This window comes from Acomys minous (genome assembly GCF_964271855.1).
Source record: "Acomys minous genome assembly, chromosome: 14".
Taxonomy (NCBI): Eukaryota; Metazoa; Chordata; class Mammalia; order Rodentia; family Muridae; genus Acomys; species Acomys minous.
Window position 1 is genome coordinate 78,072,919 of NC_140496.1, and position 21,879 is coordinate 78,094,797.

The 21,879-nt window shown below is 45.2% G+C and overlaps 2 long non-coding RNA genes across 3 annotated transcripts; one reads left to right on the plus strand and one right to left on the minus strand.

The window, feature by feature from the left end:
- Nucleotides 1-6,001: 6,001 nt before the first annotated feature.
- LOC311583445 lies at nt 6,002-12,318 on the minus strand. 2 transcript variants are annotated; one of them, XR_014774518.1, is made up of 4 exons: nt 12,184-12,318; nt 11,731-11,901; nt 9,563-9,637; nt 6,002-6,258 (listed from the first exon to the last, which is right to left on the minus strand). It is a non-coding gene; the product is annotated as an uncharacterized lncRNA (long non-coding RNA). The 2 variants fall into 2 exon arrangements; XR_014774517.1 differs by lacking the exon at nt 11,731-11,901.
- On the plus strand, nt 11,227-21,748 carry LOC311583446. The gene is made up of 3 exons (XR_014774519.1): nt 11,227-11,537; nt 13,158-13,249; nt 16,698-21,748. It is a non-coding gene; the product is annotated as an uncharacterized lncRNA (long non-coding RNA).
- The last annotated feature ends 131 nt before the right edge of the window (nt 21,749-21,879 follow it).

A 21,879-nucleotide genomic window follows, 5' to 3' on the forward strand; every position in this document is an offset into this window, starting at 1 on the left:
CGACAAGTTACTTCACTTCCCTCATACCTCTACTAGATTGTAAGATCCTGGACCTGGAATCTTTACTCATTTTTTTTTTATCCATTGCTATTTATATCTTCTTTTCTGATGTTTTACTACATAACAGATTTTCGGTAAATACTAAGTGGGTAGCATGAAACGTTAATGTGGAAAACAGTGGGCAGAACTGGGTGCACAATTGGTTGGACGCCGTGCAGATGGAAAATATGAGTGCAGCTATCTAGAATTTCAAGGTGGCAGTAGCGAAGCATCAATCTCAATACAGGACCCTCTGAGGGTACAGGCCTGTGCATCTGCACAGGCGCACACTCCCCAAAGTCCCCCTCAGTGGCTGACTCTGACCTCACGACTCAGAAGCACCTGAGTGATTTAAAAGGGTTAGGCTGTGTGGACACTGCTCCCATGGGATACCTGGCATTCTCCTCCTAGAAAGGGTATGATTTGTTGCACAGTTGCCCATATAAGAACTGTATTTCTCAAGCTTGTCCTCAGTGGTCTCTCTAGCTCAACAGTAGAAAGGATGTGTGCAAAACCTAAGCAGAAGAGCCCCCTTGGGTCCTCTTTCTCGGTTCTGGTACCCAGGAGGCCAGCTTCAGCCAAAAAAAAAAAAAAAAGCATCCTGAAGGACTCATCATGTCAGAGCACAGTAGGAAGGACTCTGGGTTCCAGTGGTGTGATGTATGTGGAACAGACATACTCAGAAACACAGTACATCTCAGAGTAGAGGCTCAAACCAGTGAGGGCCCCCTATCATAGCTTTGTTGGCACATTTCTATGACAAAATCCTCGCTTTTCACTCACCCAACAGGCAGACAGATGACACTCTAGACCAGTGGTTCTCACCCTGTGTGTGGGCCAAGATCCCTTTTAGGGGAGGGTCACATATCCAATATCCTGCATATCAGATATTTACACTACCGATTCATAACGGTAGCAAAAATGACAGTTATGAAGTAGCAACAAAAAATAATCGTATGGTTGGGGGTCACCACAGCATAAGGAACTGTATTAAAGGATCACAGCATTAGGAAGGTCAGGAACTGCTGCTCTAGAGTAAGCCAACACTGGAAAAATGCCTGTAGGGCCCTGTGTATGAGCAGCAATAGACATGGGGTTAGCTCCGGAGGGCTCTTGGCTGAGCAAGGGAGTAAGCCACGCTCAGGTATGATTACACCTGCTTGCTCCCTCCCAGGAAATTCACATGTCCTAAATTAACCTAATAAGACAATGTAGTCTTGAAACGAGTGGCTGAAACCTGGCTCATCACACGTTTTCTGCCAGTCACAGATGACAAACTGAGGAAATTGTCCCTTTAAGAGACATGCTGTTATGGGTTCAGGGATAGCTGCACACTGACCACTCCCGCACCAGACTCAGACTGACGGAAGTTTATTGAGCGCTGAACTAAAACTGACCAGTCAGGGCTGTAATCTGGGCTTGGGAGCCAGACTGTGGTACCAGTCTGTTTCTAAGGCAGGAGGTAACAACCAGGTAACCAGGTAGGAAGCAAGGGTGCCCCGGCCAGCGGGGGTTTGACTAATGCTCAGGAAGAGAATTCTCCTGTATAGGGACAGAACACAAGACTCGAAGAAGGAGAGCAAGTCTTTGATCAAGCTCTCAAATTTTATTTTTCAGATAGAAGGTTTTATAAGGCAGAGGGCAGGGAAGCATATTGCTATGGCAACCCAGCTGCAGGCTATCTCAAGATGCAAGGAATTCCAAGCAGGTCACAACGTTCTGCCACACCGAATTATTTTGCTATCTTTGTCTAATCTAACTGCTAAACTACAACAGGGTGCCTCCATCTAAATCTTATCTTTAGTCTAACTGTCGAACCATGACAGGGTCAGCTGGTTTCTGGTAAATGACAGACTGCTGGAGAGATAGAAACTTAGGCTCTGACAAGATGGCTGAGCATTGGCCACATGGCCTACTGTCCCCAACACAAGGAGGAGGTCAGCATTACATCATTTTGATTAGCTAAACTCAAGAAGAACCGATTCTGTTCTGAGCGCTATGTATCCTGGTGGCTAGCCAAAGCATGTTAAGCTGGTTGGCTTGGGGAGTTTCCAGCCCCCACCCTATTGTTCCGGGAGAAGGGAACATAGCAGGACGTTCCGGTCTTAACTCTGATAGAGCATGCATTTATCATCTATTGTTTTATTCTAAGCCACAAGTATTCTGGTCTCAGGCATGTAGGGCCTAAGAATTTGAACTTAATTTCACCTCATGGTCAAAATGGAGACTTGGAGGCAAAATGCTTCTGATAGGCTTAAAGGCGACAGCAGGTGTTAACAGAGGAGCCACAGTGATGCTAGGAACTAAAGCTGGTCTTGGAGGAGGAGCTGTAGGGTGTAAGCACGTTAAACAGGCTATACAGTTCCTAACTGTATGTTCCTAGGTTATTCCTCTGTCCTTCAGCAGCATTTTATGACTGTGCTGTATTGCTCTCCAGACCGCCTTGGCCATGAGTACCATCTGATCCATCGGTCCTTTGTCTGCTCAATTAGCCTCTGTTGAATGGGTCTTTTTCATTCCTAACAGAAAGGAGTCCACAGTGAGACCTCAAGCAGAATTCCAGGGCTGCTAAAGATTGAGCAGAGCTGTCGGATCAGGATCCACTCTGCCTTTGGCCTCTCACAGGGACTGGAGGTCAGGGGTGAATCTCTCTTGGATTCTGAACCCCAAAAACCTGTGTTTTGAGATCTTTGGGTTGATTTAAGCAACTCTTACATAGCTGGATCACATTCAGTTAGAAGCCTCAGGTAGGTACATTTTGATAATGGGCTTAGGTAATCAGAGCCATCTTCTGGGATTCCAGACAATTTTATGTATAAGAAGTATAGACCCAAGCCTTTTATAGGTTAAGAAAAATGTCTTGTTCATACTAGAGAGCGAATGGCACTGAATTATCCAAAGGGGCCGATGTGTGGTGCACACCTTTAATCCCAGCATTGGAGAGACTGAGGCTGATTATTTTGAGTTCCAGGGTTACATAGAGAGACCCTGTCTCAACAAACAAATACATACCTTATCATTATGGAGAAATTTTAATTTGATAAAACTGGTTACTTTGGAAGTATATTAGTAAAAAGTGGACCAGAGACCCCCTCCCACAAAAACAAAGTGCATCTTAATTGGGATACAGAGACATCTGAGAGATTAGAGGGGTGAAAAGTTCCCTCCCCAACAGAAAAACAAATCTGTTTGTTTATTTTTCGAGACAGGGTTTCTCTGTGTTGTCTTAGCTGTCCTGGACTCGCTTTGTTGACCAGGCTGGCCTCGAACTCAGAGATGCGCCTATCTCTGCCTCCCTAAGTGCTAGAGTTACGGGAGTGTGCCACTGCAACCCAGCTAGAAAAGCAATTCTTAAGCAGCAAACAGAGGACATTATACAAACTGACAGCTTTGACTAAATCACACTACTCATTTAGTCTGTCAGTAGTTACCCATAACAATCTCTCTGCCCACCATCTTGTTTTCATTCTGAAGATAATGTAAAAGGAGAGCTTAGGCAAATGTTATACAAAGTGAGGCCTCCAGTCAGCCCGGCCTGCTGGCATAGCCACTTAGACCGTACTCTACAGTCTAAGACTGAGGAAAAACTTAAGATTATTGCTGTTTTGTTTTTTAATAGCTTGAAGGAATGGCTCAGGGGTAAAAGGCACTTCATGCCAGGTCTGCAGACTCAAATTCGATCCCTGGTACTCATATGATATAAGGAGACCTCAAAAGTAGTCCTCTGGCCCGCACGAGTGCACTGTGGTCAAAGAACAACCTGTGGGATTCGGTTCTCTCCTTCCGCATGAGTCTCACACTGGTGCAGAGCTTACCAAGCAGACTGTCAGCTAGCCCAGGCATCTACTTGTCTCCTCCCCAGCACAGCGGATTCAAGCGTGCCCCACCATGCCTGGCTTCTTTACATGGGCTCTGGAGATGAAACTCGGATCTTTTGGCTTGCACAGCAGACACTTTACCAACTGAGCTATCTCCCCCAGCCCTGGGTTTGTACGTCCTAGCTGAGTATTTTGAGAGGACTCTAAAATAAAAATCTAAAAGACTGACTAGATTATATTTCTCCAACTACGACCATTATAAGGGGCAAAACCAAGGGTCTTTCTCATCTATTATGAGAAGTCCTACGTAAGAAAAGTTTTTTTTCCTTTGAGAGAGAGAGAGAGAGAGAGAGAGAGAGAGAGAGAGAGAGAGAGAGAGAGAGAGAGAGAGAATGGAAGGTAAGTAGTCTGCTTTTACAGGAGTCTTCCTTCTGAACTAGATACTGTTGCACCCTGTCCACTAGGGGGAGCCCTTGAGACAATCACCATCCAGGGAACTCAGGGAATCTCTGCTGAGTTGTTCCCCATAATATCTTTAAATAAGCATAGAAAAAAAGAGTTAAAGTGTGTGTGTGTGTGTGTGTGTGTGTGCGCGCGCGCGCGTGCGTGTGCGTGTGTGTATGTTTGGGGGGCAGTTCTATTCTGGTGAATATTCCAGTATTCTGGTGAATAATGGAAACATCGTATCTACTATAAAGTCATTTTACTAAGTCAACAAACTTCTCAAATCCTTTCTGTGGTAAAGGTGTCATATCAAGTGTGAAAGAGTCCTATCTATAGCTGACCCAGCCCACTGGGGGTCATGTACAGAAAAAAGCACATGTTACATTATATGATATTATTCCTGTAAGCCTCCTTATTTAGCTATGTGCTTTATAAACAATGACAATCCTTGTATTTCTTTTTTTTTTTCAATCCTTGTATTTCTTTAGGCTTTAATAGATATCAGATGGCTATAGGCAAAGGTTTAAAATGATCCATTTTGATTCCAAACAAACAGAGGCTCCACATTTTTAACCTTTTCTGTGTCAGCTAGAAAAGATTCTAATTTTGAAAGCTTGGAGTATAATTTTGATCTATTGATTTCTGCCAAATAGAGAAACATTAAAAATGTGGTTCAAGACAACTGGAAAAACTCAGATTATTTCTTTGTGTGAAGGGAATTTTGTATGCCCCTTTGGCTTGGAAGGTAAATTTCACCCTAGCAGGCTTGCAGGAATAATATCATATAATGTAACATGTGCTTTTTTCTGTACATGGCCCCCAGTGGGCTGGGTCAGCTATAGATAGGACTCTTTCACACTTGATATGACACCTTTACCACAGAAAGGATCTGAGAAGTTTGTTGACTTAGTAAAATGAGTTTATAGTAGATACAATGTTTCCATTATTCACCAGACTACTAGAATATTCACCAGAATAGAACTGCCCCCCCCCAACACACACACACCCACCCACACACACACACACCACAGAGAGAGAGAGAGAGAGAGAGAGAGAGAGAGAGAGAGAGAGAGAGAATAAACCAACTGTGAGACTAAGATTTCCTATTCTCCTGAAGTCTATAGTTTTATTGTCACAGGTGCCCCTAATTCAAAATGGTTCATAATAATTGAAATTTGCTTGGTCTTCTTTCGAATTCCAATTGAGGAAGCCAGTCTTGCCTTTTCTTGGAAAGGTTAACAGCACACCTGAACAGTAATGCCACAAGGCCTCAGTGCAACCGTCATTCCCCCCTGGCACTGAATGAAGACTGAGCAGCCCATAATTTTCTTCTGGCCTATAACCAAAAGACAATCACGAAGGCTCTTTGACCTTGTGGGATGATGCAGGTTCCGGGTCTGGCATATTTTCTCAGTACCCTCATCTTTTTCACTAGAAAGAACCATGGCCTTTGTTCTAGGAAGGAATTGTGGTAGCCCTTTAACCAGATGGCATTGGCCTCTGACCCTAGTTTTAAACTTGCCATATTATACTAAACCTGTTAGCCTTATTTTTCCATGAGCATGATAATCCTCAGGTTTTATGCCAGAAGGAGACCTTCGTATGTCATACTGTGCAATTAGATTGCGTAGCTAAGGTATGTCTGAACTATTTAGAAGCATCGTCCAAAGCAACCAGATTGACAGAAGTATCATCCAAGGTGGCTTTAGGAATAAATTTTATTACAAGTCCTCACGTTCCATGGAAAGCCTATTAAAATCCAAACAGCCCTTTTCAGTCATCAGACTAACAGCTCTGGAAACTCTTCTCCTGCCTCCTGCTGATCTCCATCTGAAGTCCTGCATCTTAGACGGCCTCCGGTGCCTTCGTCTGGATGGTGAACCAGGTCCAGCCAGTGACGTCACACAAGCAATCACTCACCCATCAGAGGTGGGTCTCAGGTCTTGATTACACACTGCTGGAAAGCACAGTGGATCATTTATAGATATCTCATAGGTTTTCTATATTTGGTAGCAATTACGCTCACCTCTTTGTTTTGTTTTGTTTTGTTGTTTTTCTCTTTCTTAATGCTGGAAATGCAACCCAGAGCATATCACATGCTACTGCCTTACTACCAAGCCATAGGCCAGCCCATAATTGCTATATTTTGTGGGTGTGGGTGGGTATCTGTGTGTACTGAATTAAGTCAATTTTGTGTTTTTCTTGCTGGATGTGGTTCTGTACTCTTGTGGCATGCGATAAAGCAGTGGTTCTCAGCCTGTGAGCTTTGACTTCTTTAGGGGTCAAATCACCCTTTCATAGCAGTCACATATCAAATATTTACATTGCAATTTATAACAGTAGCAAAATTACAGTTGTGGAGTAGCAACAAAAGTAATCTTAGGGTTGGGGGGTCACCACAACATGAGGGACTGTACTAAAGGCTCACGCCATGAGGAAAGTTAGGAACCACTGCTATAAATGGACTATAGGAAAGTGATTTTCTCACTGGACTTTGCTCAGGAGCTATGTGGACTCAGGCAAACAAACTTAACCCATCTCTGATCTAACATCCTCTTTTCCAGCCGCTGTGGGGGCATGCTGGGTCAGCAGAGGATGTGAGTCCCCTGTCCCGCCTCCACAGGGCACCAGATGCTATGCCTCGCACTGGCCTCTCACATTACTTTCCCTGAAACGATTTGCCATGCATTAAATTGGATATACTCTGAGAAATATTATTGTGTGACTATCATAGAGCATTTTTATATAAACCTACATAGCCTAGCCCATAAAGGACCTAGGCTGCATGGGCTACCCTAGCTTTTCCTAGGCTACAGAATGTACAACATGTTACTGCATGAATACTGCCATCAAATGTAACACAGGGGCAAGGATGTGTTCACATGAACAGAAAAGACACTGTGAAAAGGCAGTTTGAAACTTTAAGAAATGCAGCAGGAATAGAGGCCAAACCTGAAGAGTCAGTGAGTGGCGAGTGAACGTGAAGGTCTTCTGCATGGCTGTAGACTTTATAGACACCGTGCTTTTAGGTCACACTAGTTTTATTTATTTGTTTGTTTGTTTATTCTTTAATAATAAATTCATCTTATTGTACAGTAGCTTTTTGCCACCAAAACCTTTTACATTTTTAACTTTTTAAACCACTGATAAAAACACAAATGCAGAGTTGCACAAAAATAGTTTCTTTATATCCTTGTTCTGTAAGCTTTTTTCTATTAAAAAAAAAAAAAAACAACTGAGCCCGGCTCTCATGTACTCCAGACTAGCCCAACAGCACCCCTGAGCTCATGATCCTTCTGCCTCTACCTCCTTAGTGCTGGGATAACCGGCATAAACTACCATATCCAACTAAAATTTTGGTTAACAATCAAGACACAAGCCTAGAGCTGCCCAGGGATAGATTACCAGTGGTCTTGACCTCCACAGCTCTTCTCACTAGAGGGTCTTCAGATAATACGTCACATGGAGCTGTTACCTCCTACAACAACCATGTCTTCTCCTGGGATCTCCCATGAAGGCCTTGCCTGGCATGCATATTGAGCGACATCAGCCCTTTCAGTGTGCAGCAGGAACAGTTGCTCATGGTGACTCAAGTCTTCTTCCAAGATGGTTTCTTGAGGTGCCGTGCCAACAAAGCAGAGAAGCACTGCTTGGAGAGCCACCTTTCAGGGTTCTCCTCACAGTTAATGATGTTCCCCCACACCTCACCCCTTTGCTGGCAGTGCACATCACAATACTGAAGGGATATCTTCCCCCCGCAAAACACTACTCTATGCTTTGCCCAAGCTATTTCTGTAACATAACGACACCAAAAGACATCATAGCAGCCCATGATGCTTTGCTTCACTTGCCCCCTTTCCCTGTCACAGATTTGCTTTTAAACAGACAACAACACACCTTGAATATTCCTGTTAACTCATTGGTCTTAGGGTCATGTTTCTGAATTTTTGAAGATTATTGAGGACTACAGAAACTTCTGCTAAATTCTGTGATTCCTCTTGGCCATCTTCTCCTTTGGCTCTTTTTGGACTTCTTCAGTTTCTTTCTTTCTTCTTTCTTTCTTTCTTTCTTTCTTTCTTTCTTTCTTTTTTCTTGTGTTTTCTTCAGCTATGTGTCCCTCTGCTAGTGCCAACAACTCTTGAGTAGTCACTTCCTCAGGAGTTCCTAAATGTCATCCTCAGCCACAGCTGTTTTGCAAGCTCCTCACCCTTGGTAAACCCTTTAAAACCATGGGCAAACCTGTGGTCTTCTCTCAGATGCCATCGTTATACTCCTTGATGATATCACCTCAAATCCAAGTGAGTCATGATGCAGTCATGGATGTTTTCATCTCCAAGGATGCATCTATGTCTTTACGTTACAACAATGGCTTGGGCAAAGCAGAGACTTTGATGCTATGATGTGAATCCACTGCCAGTAAGGGGACATTATTAACAACAACAAAGAAAGATCTTTCTCCAAGCAATGTGTCTCTGCTTTGCCAACATGGCAATTCAAGAAAGCATCATGGGAAAAGAGCTGAGTTCCCATGACTTGCTATTCCTGCTGCACACTGGCAGTGTAGATGCTGTGACACGCTTGAAAGCCTTAGGGAGAGTCACTGTGACAAGATCACACAGGATTTCAACCCAACCTGTAGCTTGCATCAGTGCCCTCTAGCCAGGCTGTGATCTGTCTTTGGAAGCCTTAAACCCAGCACTGACGTGCCCTCCTAAAGGTGAAAGTCCCGTCAGTTCCGTCAGGTACTCATTTCCAGAACAGAGGATTTTTATCTACATTAAACATTTGCTCTAGTAAATAATTTTCCCCTGAAGTCAACTAAGGCAGAGCTTCCAAAATCTCTTCAACTGTCTTCACATTGGTACTCAGAGACTCGGCATTCTTTACGTATTACATAATGAATAGTCTTTTTTTATTTACTTAATTCCACCTGGGGTTAATACTGAACCCAGCACCATTGTGTGACCCAAGCTTGTCTTTCAACATTGAGATCAACCTTTGTGCTTTGGTTTTGATTGCCATGGTATTGACAAGGATATGCACTGTGCCTGGTCTTTAGTCTAGATCACTAGGCCTTTCTCCTTACGTGACAGAGGCCATATGCAAGTTGTCTTAATCTCATTGCCTTCTGGGAAGTGGATTATTTAAAAGCTTCCATTGCTCTTATTTTTGTTCATCAAGATGACAACTTTGATTGAATGGGACATGACTGGCTAGCGCTCAGTCACCATTTATTGATTTCCCACCTTCGTAGCCCTTACTTTTTAAATTCTGTTTCCAAGTCTGTCATCCCTCTTGGTCTCTTGACGGTGAAATTAGCAGTGGGTTTTGAGGTCCTGGTGAACAATACAAGATTAAATCAAGTGTACTGGGAACTGTTGCAGTTCAGAGACACACGGCAGAGGAGATACGCGAGTTAACATAGCCCACTGTTTCACAGGAAGCTTTTTTTTTTTTCAGACACAGAAGCAGCATATGCAAAAACAACAATGGAAAGGATTTTATACGGCATTCGTAAAACAGTTGTATAGTCATTTATTATCACTGTCAAGCATTGTGTATATTACATAATTATGGTTCTCTGCTTTTATTTGATGGGCACACAGTTGAGGTGTTCATACCAGCATCACCACAATTATGTGAGTAATGTTTCTGTTGCAATCCTACAATCACTAGGAGAGCACTGGGTGCCAAGAATTTTCCAGCTCCGGTCTAGTCTTACGGGGTCATCGCATACATGGTCTACCACTGACTGACATGTCGGTACGTGAGGCATGACTGCACTGCTCATAACCAGAGCCCACAGCTGTCCATAGCCAAAACTAGCACCAACCTCGAAAGAGAAGAAAGTGTGTCAGACTCCTTCAGTAGGAACATATTCTCCATTTTTGTTTTATTTTTATTTGTTTGTTTTTTGAGATAGACTATTCTATGTAGCTCAGGCTGTCCTGGAACCCACTATATAGTCCCAGTCGGCATCAAACTTGAGGCAGTTCTCCTGCCTCAGCCTATCTGATGTGGTGTATTCAAGTTTGAGAATCTTGACAATTTGTATACCACCATCCTTGGTTCAACAATAGTATCTATGATTAAAATGGTAAATATACATACATACATACATACATACATACATACATACATACATATGAATGACCAGGCATGGTGATGCACATGTTAATCCAAACACTTGGGAAGCAGAGGCAGACAGATCTTTGTAAGTTTGAAGCCAGCCTGGTCTACAGAGCGAGTTCTAGGGCAGCCAGGGCTACACAGAGAATCCGTCTTGAAAATAAAACAAAAGAATAGTAAACATAAGTTAAAAAAAACTTAAAACTATACAGAATCATTCAAGTAATATGACCTTATAAATTCATGTGTACTGCATACTGAAACCAAATGAGTCTGTTATGACAGTGAGAGAAGGTAGTGCAAGGCTTTGTTTGACCAGTCTCCCAAAACTGAGGAGCAAATGACACACTGCATTTATCCCAAAGCTGTCTTCTTATGGGGGCAAAATATAACTCGGAAGTATCCAGACAAACTGTAACCTAATTTGAGAGAACACTCTTTAACAAGTAGCCGCGTCTTTGCAAATCATGGCAGATGAGCTTTTAGCCAATCGCATGCCAATCATTGAGCTTTTAGCCAGTCGTAGACTGCAAACCAACAAGGCATGTCCAAATAAAGCAGCTGCTGACCTGTATCCAAGCAGCCTCTTTCTATATGTCACTTCTGTTTTCTGGCCAAACTGTGGAGCAGAACTCTCCTGACTGCCTTTATTCTCAGTCATATCGGATAATAAATGGGTCATTTGTTCTCCTTAACGTGATGCTATTGCATATAATGTAAGGTTTTCCTTCTTTAATGAGCTGCCTGCTCTCTCGAATTATTTACCTACACCCTATCAGGTTTTTTTTCTTTTCTGTCCTTTTCACTTTAGTTCCTATTTTCACTTCATTGTTTAGATTGATAAAAAGTGGCTTAGCAAATTACTTGGAGAATTTGCCTGCTTTATATAAAGTTAGCACTTTACAGTTTCTTCAGAGATGAGAGAAGACATTTAAATTGAAGAAAAATCCTCAACGGTGGACATTGTATCTCTCCAGGTAATTGCTTTCTGACTAATGAGCTGCCTAGCTCTTTGGAGTTCAACAGGGCAAGTTGGGCGTTGCCGCACTGAAAACATCGCACTACAGCATGCCGCAGAGATCTCTGGAACTATCCAGAAACCCTACGGTAAGCTTGGAGCTGGCTCCTCACTGGCCCACTAAGAGAACTTTTCCCTTCATACTATAAGCAAGATCACCAGGCCTGAAAACCTGCTGGGCCTTGTCAGATGACAGACTGTTTACAAACAGGACTGAAACGCCAAACACCCATCAACTTCCCACAAGGCTACAAACATTTCCCTCTGCATCCAGCCACTCACTGGATGGCGTCCAGGGGTCGACGGTCAAATGTTGCGTAACGAAGCCCTCGCTCTATCAGCAGGGCACTTGTACACGATCATCCTTTGGCAACGGGCCTTGGCTTTCATAACCACATTCTTGGATTTGGTTGTGAATTCCTTTTAACAGCCACGATAAATGAATGTCCGTGCCTGGTGATTCGATTTTGCAATGAGAAAGTGAACTGGCTCGTTGAAGGTTCTCAGACAAATGCAAATGGACCTACCTGGCCCTGAACATTGCAAAAACCAGATAAAGGAATTTGGAAATTACCAGAGAACACATCTAAAAGGCTAAGGAGATGTTTTCAATAGTTAGCATTTTCAGCAACATTTAACATGTTCATTAGAACCAGTAAAATAGATGATAGATGATAGATAGATAGATAGATAGATAGATAGATAGATAGATAGATAGATATTTACAGAGCTAACCTGAGGGCAACAGGAAACTTAACACCAGAGGCATGGCCGGGCTTGGTGCTAACAGCCCGAGTCTTGTCTGCAGCCCACATTCACACTTTGCTCTCTTTTAATGAGGAAGAGTGACAGGAACAGGCTGTCATTGAGCAAGGGCCAACACTGCGTGTGGATACTAGTCAGGCTCTGCACAAAAGCCTGGCATTTCTACAACAGCAAAAAGCTGCAAGGGGAGATAGGACAGTGGCCGTGCTTACAAAGCTAGGAAGAAACAAACTCTGGGACTGGAAGGGTAGGGTAGGGTAGATAACAGAGCCGAAACAGTGCTGAAGGCGCCTCCAGGAAAGCACCAAGGGTATGTACACCCACTTCTGAGAGTAGGTTAGGGACCAGACCACAAGCTCTCATGGGATTCTCCAACATCCTAATTCCACAAGAAATCCAAGCAAACATTGTTCCATCTGACTTTTCCATGAGGTGAAAAGACCTGTGGATACAGGCCGAGCTGGAAAAATGGGACTAAAGGCTGTACAAAAACTATAGGAGATGTGAGACATTTGGGGTAAGCTGAGACTGCCCATGTCTCTGGGAGCAGATCCAGCCAACTCAGGAAGGGCAGCCGTAGGCTCTCTGTCTAGCTAAGGTTGAAAAGCCTGGGAAATAAGACAAGGAGGTGGTTCTGGGGAAGGTCAGAAGGGTGTTTTCTCTTGAAGGCACTTGCAGACGTCAGAAAGGCTCTTAGCCTTGGAAGTGCTGATACTCAAACTCCCTGGCTTGTCATTACATGGTCTGACTTCATTTTGGGAAAGCAACACATAAAGGAAGGGATGTTTATGATCAGTAAGAACAGCAAGAGGGCTGGTGGCCATTTTATAAATCATAAAAGACCTTGATCCATAGCAGGTCAGAGAGAGAAGGCTAGGATAGGTTTGTTTGTTTGTTTCTGTTTTGTCAAAAGATTCTTAGCCTCCATGCCTTCCCTCCCATAGGTACATGTTGCTAGGAACACATACCCAAACCTGCCCGTTAATTGAAAGCTCCAAACAAGGCCTTCATTATAAGAACCTCATAATGAGTTCTGGTAAGTTGGCCCAAAAACTCCTAGAGAGCAGTCTTAGCCTGCCTTGTTCAATTCTTCACTGTTCTTGGCCCAGATTTTGTCTGATCCCTGACTCTTGGCAATGGCGTTTTATGCAACCATGAATCTCTCACTGCTTTGGGTCCTGGTGTGATTAATGATCTTAGGAACTGCTCCTTAGCACTGTGGTGGAAAAAAAAAACAACAACAAAAACATAGACAAAAACCCCACAACTCTCACCTTGAAGTGAATCAAGGTTTTTATTCTGGAGCCAAATATACGTGCCCCGGGATTCAGGTTTCCCCAGATACCGTGTTCAACAGTGGAAGCGATTTCTTGAGAGATTTTTATTAGTTACAGATCAAAGTAATAAATCGAGGGACTTTAGGGATACATGGCTTGGGGCCATGGCACAGCCAGTAGGGAAACTGTTCTGGGTTACAGATGATGCCATCTGATGACATTCTTAGCTTTTGGATTGTGGAAAGCAGTGGCTGCCTTAGAAAACATACTTAAGATTTTGGTAGTCACAAGGATGTTAAGTCTGAAAAAGAGGTGGACATTGAAAGGTTTTCAAAAGGATCCAAAGTGGTCCGAGATATCTTGGCTCTGGCCTGCCACCTTCCATATGAAACCTGCATCTCTCCACTTCTAGCCAAGCCAATACACCTCATGAAACCTGCCAGTCTCTGCCTCTTGTCTCTGTCTCTCTTCTTGCTTAGGAAAGCCCTCTAGCATTCCCTCCTCCCTCCCTCCCTCCCTCTTGCTATTATTATTTTGTTCTTAACAACTGGCTTAATTATCATTTCCTTTGTACTAGGCATGCTTCTATATTTACCTCAAGATGGCACTCATCGAAATGTATAGCCACGCCCCACTTCCCCAACACGTACTCCCCCTCTCCCCTGCCTTGCCCCCCCCCCTCGTTGAACTACAATCCCCACAGAATGGAAACCATGCATAAAGTGAGCTCCACGCCTTTCCATAATAAAGACGTTCAGCCATTTGGCCTCAGAGTATCTTTCCAGAGCTTCCCACTCCCTCCCCCCACCCTGCTTAGAACTTCAACTGACGACAGTGCCTTTATCCATGACAGTGCTTTTACCAGTGCTAACCCAGACCCCTGCCCTCTGCCTCCCCTTTTCTTGGAAGTTCTAGGATATGATGGCGTTCTCAGCTTCAACTCCACTTGCCACGAAAGCCCATGCACACCATCCCCACCAGAGCAACACTGGCTCTGAGTGTGGCTTTATTGCCAACACCACCTCTGTTTGTAATTTATCCCATGTTCTATGGCCAGCTTGATCTCTGGTACATAGTTTTTCTCATAGCTTGTGTTCATTTCTTGTTGACTAGTGCCTTGTTCTTCAGAGACCAGAGTTTGAAATCACAAATCTCTGGGGCCTCTAACAACATCTTGATTCATTTCCTACCTGTCTCTGAGCTCCTATGCAGGGCCAAGAAGGAGGCAAGTGTAAGGCATGGTTTTCATTCTCTGATGCTTATAGTCCAATGGGAGAAGGAAGGAAGGAAGGAGGGAAGGAAGGAAGGAAGGAAGGAAGGGCCAAATGGTTATGATTCCATGTGTTTACCACCAAGAGATGAGTGGAGAAGACACACCTAGTCTAGTCCAAAGGAAATGATAGCTAAGCCAGTTATTAAGAACAAACGAGTAACAAAAGGGAGGGAGGGGCCGGGGAATGACACCGAACCCATTTTAAACCACAAGAGTGAGAAAGACACTCGGGCAAGTTTTCTGAGGCGCATCAATGCGGCTAGATAAAGAGCGATGTGGGTTTCATGCGTGCTTGCAGCAGAAACAATGAGCAGGCGACAAAAGAGCCACATCCTGCTAGGCTTTGACTAGTGTGTTCCGCAGCAGCTGGGCTCCATCCCACGGTGTACTCTACCTCCTAAACTGTACTGAATGGAAGAATAAACAGGGGCGGTGGTCTTCACAGCAGACTCCTGAGCTCTGCGTGAAGAAGCATGCACTCAACAGGTCGGAGGCTACGCTGGGGGAATCTGCAGTTTTCGCAGCCCCCACCCCCACCCCCACCTCACGGTGCCGCAGAGGATGGCTAGGAGGTAACTTTCCAAACACAGCCCCTCCCCTCTCACGGTGACGCTGAGGATGGCTGCGAGGTAGCTTTCCAAACACAGCTGTAGGAGCCGGGGGAGCCATAAAAGGGTATCACGATCAGATCTGTTTCAGAAAAGTCACTCTGGCAGAGAGTAGCCTGGGTACCTGCTCACTCAGCAAGAGCCCCTAATCCTTTGCTAATCCTCCCTTAACCCTCTGTGGTTTAGGGCCTGCAGAGCTCAGAACTGGCTCTGAAAGTACATCTGCTAACACGAGGCCTCTGAGAAGACCACATCCGAGTGGTCTTGAATTGTTTATTTAGACCTGTTATGCTCCAAATATCGATACAGTATGTGGGCAGTGAAGGGAGCCCGTTGTGGAGGCTCTGGGACTCAATCCCCGAAAGGGGGTCTGGAGAGTGGAGTGTGGGCCTAGAGTGGGTGGATCCCTGTTTGGAGCTCCTGGGAGCCTATGTTTGGTAATACAAGTCGAGCGGGTATTTGGGTCAGGCCACAAAACTATTTACCCCCAAACCCCAATTGTGTCACGTTAGGGAGCCGAGCCCACTTGGATTAACCTAGTCTAGTTTCTTGCAGCCAGTGATGACTAAATACACTGATACATATTTTGTGTTGGCTACAATAATGGCTTTCCAACCAAGAGCCTGTACATCCACTTTTTGCAACTCCATTCCAGGAGTTTTCAACACACCTTATTTTATCATCTTCAAACTTAACACGAGACAAAGGCTATCTGTGGCTGCATGCAGCCCTCGGGCCACAGTATGGCCATGCTATACCACGGAGCTAGATATTTACATAACTTGCTTTCTTTTAATCTGGTTACTTCACTGGTGAGAAATGCAGGCCGCTTGACCTGAACTAATAGCACAAATGGCAAGGTGATGTCCATCCATTCTTCCATCCTTCATCCACCTCAAGTTCCAGGTCTTGTGATGCTCGGGTCCAGCTTCTGTCCCAGCTGCATATGACTCTTCCACAGTAGGTCCCATCTCTTCTCAAGCTGGGCAGTGCTTTTGAAAGTAACACTCTACAGCCTCAAAGGGCGAGAATTACATCTTAATTCTCTTTTTTTCCTGGCTCCCTGTGTTAGATTTCTGGGGCAGTGTAAAGAGACAGAAGGCGGAAGAGACAGAGGTCTGACCTACAGCAGACAGGACTGTGTTTATTGGTGGTCACAGCAAAGGGGCAGCCTCTCCACCTTGGGAAGTTGATGAAAGAGAAAAGCTTTCTCTTTTCTCTTGTGACTGACCCTTTATATGGGTGGGCTAAGGGGTTTAGGAATGAAATTGGTGCAACATATTTCTCTCCTGCAATCTCTGAATCCACATCTCTCTCTTTCCTAAGGTTATTTGCTGAAAACAAGACAGGCTATCCCGACAAAGTCCTCCCTAGGATGCTTGTAACTCTATGACAACGTCTCTGCTCCTCCCCCGTGTTGTGTCTGAGGTCTAGAAAAGTTCCTGGAAGCCAAATGTCCACGCCATAGGTGTCTCCGGTCTTTGGTAAGCACAACTGGGATGCGAGTTCCAGGCAGATGTGACAGAGAGCCATTTGCTCATTGTGTATCAGTGCCCTTCGTCACCTGGGTCCCCCTGGGTTCTCGGCTTCAGTGTCGAAGGGGGGTCTCTTCTGAATAACTCTGTCAACTGCTTCCCATGATCTATGTTGGTGGCCTCACAATTGGTCTAGGGGTTGAATCTTAGGATTCAGGAAGCCAAGGCAGGGGGATTGTGAGTTCCAGGCCAGTCAGGGCTACATAGACCCTAGCTCAGAAGGGAAGGAGGGAGGCCATTTTTTATTAGGTCCCTGTAGCTGAGTCACATTGAAATGTTGCCTTACAGCTATGTAAAGCACCTGAATTATGATTACTTTTTAATTTTAGTCCTTCAGCCATTAATTTCATGCATACTTGGGTGCATGAGCCTGAACACACACGTGCACATACATGCATACACCACACTACCACTTCCATACACACACACATAGTCAGTATCATGACACTCCAACTGATAAGGATCCAGCTGTGAAGGAGTGATCCTTTTAGCATAAGAGGGAATGCTGAGAAGAAAGTAAATGGATAGGCCTGGAAAGATGGCACCATGGTTAAGAGCAGTTGCTACTCTTCTGGAGGACCTGGTTTGGTTCTCAGTGTCCATGCAGGCAGCTCACACTGCTTGGAACTCCAATTCCTGGAGACCCAATGTCCTTTTCATAGCTCATGGACACTTGGCATATAAATGGTATAGAGTCTTATACTCAGTCTCAGGTATGCGTGTGTATGTGTGTGTGTGTGTGTGTGTGTGTGTGTGTATAGCCCCGGCTGTTCTGGAACTCACTATATAGACCAGGCTAGTCTCGAACTCACAGAGATCCTCCTGAGCCGGGACCAAGTCACGGGTCACCTTGCCAAGCTTAATTAAATAAATCCTAAACTCAAAAAAGAAAAAAGAAAGCAAAGGGTCTCCACGCAGTCTCTTGGTTATTGCAGCACCACTCACCACAGGGCAGGGTAGTAGAGTGTCTCAGTCATAAGACGGGATTCCTACAACATTACTTGTGACTTCCCTTTGTCATCCCAGCAAGGACTGTGTTGGGACAGCCTGTCTCTCTTTCAGCAAACAACCTTAGGAAAGAGAGAGACGTGGGTTAGAGATTGCAGGAGAGAAATATGTTGCACCAACTTCATTCCTAAACACATGTGGATACCTGCAAGCCCTGTTTTTGGGGTGCTTCCAGAAATAACTGGAGGGCATTTTGAGCCCTGGGGGGGGGGATCTGGTTTCACGTAGCAAGAGGGGCAAGGATTAGACGTCATAGGAAATGACTGGACAAACACAAGCTTTTTTTTTTTTTTAAGTCCAAAGAATGATGTTTGGGGGCAGGGAGTGGGAAGGAAGCAGGAAATTCTGTTGAATTCAATTCTGGGATGCTTAAGTTTTTATAAGGAACATGTGTATTTTCATATAGCTCGTAGGAAGACAGTCTCATTTAGAAAACAAAAGCTACGCGGGCTGCAGCTTCTGCTTGCAGCCTCTGAGCCCTTCTCTGCAGCGAGGCACAAGTAGGAGGCCACACTAGGCATGTAGTGCATGGCAGGCCCTTGGAGGGGAACGACACGCAAAGCAGCAGGAGGCCCACATGCTCCCCCAGCTCCAGGGGAGCTCAATGGAATCCATCTGAAATGGAATCACAGTAAAAGTTGATTGGTGAGCACTTCGAGGTGCCGTGGTAAGCCATCATCCCTAGCATAGGCACCCTGCTCTGAGAGCTCCGAGCACACCCCTTCAATGGAGGTCCCTGACTTGAGTTGCTCACTCACATATGCTTAGGCTACAAGCAATGGAATAGATGGAATAAAGGTCTACGCCCTGCTGCTGCTGCTGCTGCTGTCATGAAATCATCTGGTCTTGACAGAGGCTCACGTGACCTGCCCCACTTCCCTCCCGACCCCTGACCCCTTTCCAGCTCTCGGGCCAGCCACTGAACTGGGTGTAATCGTTCTGTAATCTGGGGTTCCTGATCTGCACTTACCCTCTGACACATTCTCTCACTCCTCCGTGCCATTGCCCTTTGCAGAGTCCCCCCCTGGGTGCCCTCTGAGTTAAACACCCTCAGTTCCACTCCCAGAACACCCACGGGTCGTCCTAGGAAGCATCCCTAAAGATTGTCCCCTGAGCGCTTGCAGTGACCTCTACCAGACTGTTGGCTTGTTGTGGACAAGGGCTGGCATATCTGCCACAGTTGCCTCTGGGTCTGGGCAAAGGGCTCAGATATGTGCTCAGTGACTAAATTGTTGGCTTGTCATCCTTGTCAAGTCAGGCACAGAGCATCCATGGCTATGCTCCCGTCCTCCCTGCCTCTTCAGTAGAATGCACACTTAACTCAACTGTCTTGTCCTGAAAACTTCCACATGGAAAGCGTAGGATGCTGGCTGAGGTCCGGGAGACAGGAGACTCCTAGCACAAAATTCTCAGAGTCCCTCTACTAGGGATGGATAAGGGTTGGGAGGTCCAACTAAATAGGTTCGAGGACTAAGGTTCTTTCTTGTCTGTGACCATGAAAGTCCTGTTACCATGGAAGCCTGAATGTCCCGCAGAGTGGCTAAGCCCCTCGGAAGGGGGGAGAGAGAAGACACTTGACTCATCTGAACAGTACACAGGAGGCTTGCACCGAGCCCTGAGCTCAGTCACCGACACAGCCCAACCCAAAGACTCCCGCATAAGACAAGCTCTCTGTGCATGATACAGTCACATTCTGGGTTACAGGGCAAAATGCCACAAAGGTCCTTGCGGTCGGTGCTGTTTATAAACAAACAATTCTTGACTTGGTGGGAACCACTTTCCTCTGATATGAAGGAACCATGCTTCCCCTGGTCTCATTGGCCATAGTTTGAATATTACTTGGGACATGTTTTTTTTTTTCCCAATACTGGGATATGTCAGTAGACTAGAGCCTGGGCCCCTGGGATTTCTACTCTGGAGGAGCATACACACACGCACACGCATGCACACACACACAGTAGTTAGGGGGCCTTTGGCTATTGTAAGGGGAAGAGAGCAAATATTTCTTAGCTTTGGCTTCTCTCAGCAAGGAAAGAGGGGATGGGTGCTGGCATTTCTTTTCTGCTTGCATTTACCTTTGCCGCTCATTTCCTTCTAGACTGGATACTTGCCCCCCACCCTACCCCAATGTCCTGAAGTTCTTCCTTGTGAATATTAGCATCTATTTTCAAAATAATTTCCTCACGTACTTTTGCCACTCAGTTTTTTTTTTTTTATCAAGACAAATCCTGGTCTCACAGTGCAGGATTTGTATCTTTTCATGTCACTCTCTACCTACTACTTTGACAAGCTACCTTTGACAAGACAGTGAAGAATTCAATCATAAAAAGGTAACATCAAGTCCTCTGAATAGACTGCCCAGTCCCCTGATCACACTGGCAGCCAGGATCCCCTACAGCCCATCCCTATTGTCACTTTCCACACTGACAATACAAGGTGGCCCTCATTCAGGGCCCTGGCTTTAAGTCTGCAGGAGCTCTCTCCGCCTTGGCAAGTTTTTTGCTTACTCATAGCACAACCTTTGCAATAGTTACATTTTAATCTCATCAAAAAAAAAAAAATCCCTGTAGCCTCGGGGTGGGGACAGGACTAACAGGAAGCTGGGAGGGAGCAGCATCAGGGCATGTGACAAGGGTGACATCTGGGATGAAGAGGCAAGTCCTCAGTTGTCCGTGCCAGCTCTGGGGCCAATAAACTTTACCCTTCTGTTTGGATTGGCTTCGGGTTTTTCTGTGTTTAGAAAAACCTAAAGGATCTAGCTGGAGCTGGCAACGGGACGAGTGAAGGTAGGTTAATGACCCAAATTTTAAGTTAGGGTCCCCAACTAAAGTTTCCCTGACTTGGTTAATAAATAAGCCAGTAATTAAGCTGCTCTGGTACATTCTATCCTGTGGCCCAGAAAGAATCTTTCTTATTGCCAGCAGATACAAAGGCTAGATTAATAACTTGAGTCTCTGTCCAACCTCATTATGGCTATGACCTCTCCATAGGGTGCACGGCAAGGCCACTCAACTACACCCAGCATCCCTATGGCAGTTCCATGGAGGCTCAGAGGAAAAAGGAGGCTCCTGGACTACTGTATGGGACTGGCCCAGGAGGGCTTGGCATGCGTTTGCCACTGCTCTGCCATTGTGCCCACTACCGTGCCCACTGCCTTACACACATTTCTTTAGTTACTCTCATGACACCGCTGTGACACAAAACTGCTGGCTGTGATCTCTGCAACATACAGGGAACTTGTAGCTCAGACAGGTTAGATAGTAAAAGCAAATCGAAGCCTGGCACGGTGGCTCACGCCTATGATCCCAGAATCCAGAATCATAGACAGGCAAATATCTGAGTCTGGGACACCCTGGTCTAAAGAGTGAGTTCCAGGACAGCCAGGGCTACGCAGAGACACCCTGTTTCAAAAACCAAAAATACAAAATAAAAGCAAAGTGGCAGAAGCAGAGGTCTCAAGTCCCGTGACCTGATGTCAGAGGGTGCCATATACTACCCCGACTGAGTTAGTACAGATCACAAGGGCTACAGCATTTTCCCCAAACAGGGAGATCAGTGAGTGGTGGTGTTTTCTGTGAAATTCAATGAGTCAAGGAGAAGGATATGGAGGGGCCATGGGAAGGGAAGAAGGCAGGAAGCTATGGGCAGGGAAGCTGCGAGGCATCTTATCTGTAGGTTGAGACTATCCGAGCATGTGCAGATGCGTGCTGTGAACAGCAGCCAGGCCCCAGCACTCAGAGAGAGAGCTGCAGGGCAGGCAGATGGTACCCCATGCAGTTCTTCTTGGTCAGACTCTGTAGACACTCTTTCTTGACACCTGGGGCATAGAGAGAACTGGGCCAGTTCATGATACTTCTGCTAGGAAAGCTCTTTAGACTCAAAACCCTGTCAAATAAAAGTTGATTTTCTCTTATGGTTTGAACATTTTTTGTGTGGATAATCCTGCAAGTTTCATTTTGTCACTC